The following is a 923-nucleotide window of genomic DNA, read 5'->3' on the forward strand; positions in this document are numbered from 1 at the left end:
AGCCTGCTTGCGATCTCGATAAGAAACGCGTCAGTCTCGGTGTGCTTACATTAGCCTCGACAAAGTGGAGGGACTATTTCACGATCGGACCTGCGTTAACAGCCAAACAATGATCACTACAGCACCCGAGACATCACTTTCGTGCGTATCACGAGCATTGCTTCATAGTATCATCTAGCCGTATAGTAGTAGAGTGCCAGCATCTATTCGACCAAATAGACTCCCCACTTTACTATTGAGTGTTGTTTGCAGAGTATTTGCAATTAAACAAATTATTGATTGAGGTGGGCCTAGGGCAGCAACTAAAAAAAAAACTAAATTCCAAAAACCCGGGCAAGAAAATTATCAGCTCTGCCAAGCCTCTGCACACTTCACTTCCTCTTTCCGTCCGTTCCAAGCGGATGAATTGCCATGCCACCCGCAAACGCAGCCTCCTACACTACGTCTTTCGATCATCATCTAGGTCCTAAATAACCCGTTACATACAGTGAGTGAGGTGCTCCTAACACTTCGCGGTGTATTCTAATGACCCCAGACTTGTTGGCCACGTGGCCAAAGCCAAACTCGTTTCTGACTTTGTAAGGGTTACCAAGGAGAAAAGACCGCACAGTAAGGAAGGACACGAGCTTACATCGAATTGAATTGTGGACACCCAGCAAATACTACTTAATGAAGCCCAATTAATAGATAACTACACCTATGCTCGCGTGAGGATGGTAGATTGAAAATCATGATATGTGCTAGCAAACCTGTTACAGTACTTGTGTTGGTCCTTTTTGTGCGTGTTGCCTGAGTGCGGTATTCTAAATGGGTTGCTTTAAAATAAAAGGCAATCTGTCGTGATCGTTAGTTCTTATGGGCCAATGTTAGCATATAAACTTGCAGGAGTTCCCACCTGGTTTCAATCGCTAGATGGACTCTGG

This window comes from Phytophthora parasitica (genome assembly GCF_000247585.1).
Source record: "Phytophthora parasitica INRA-310 unplaced genomic scaffold supercont2.358, whole genome shotgun sequence".
NCBI classification, from domain to species: Eukaryota; Oomycota; class Peronosporomycetes; order Peronosporales; family Peronosporaceae; genus Phytophthora; species Phytophthora nicotianae.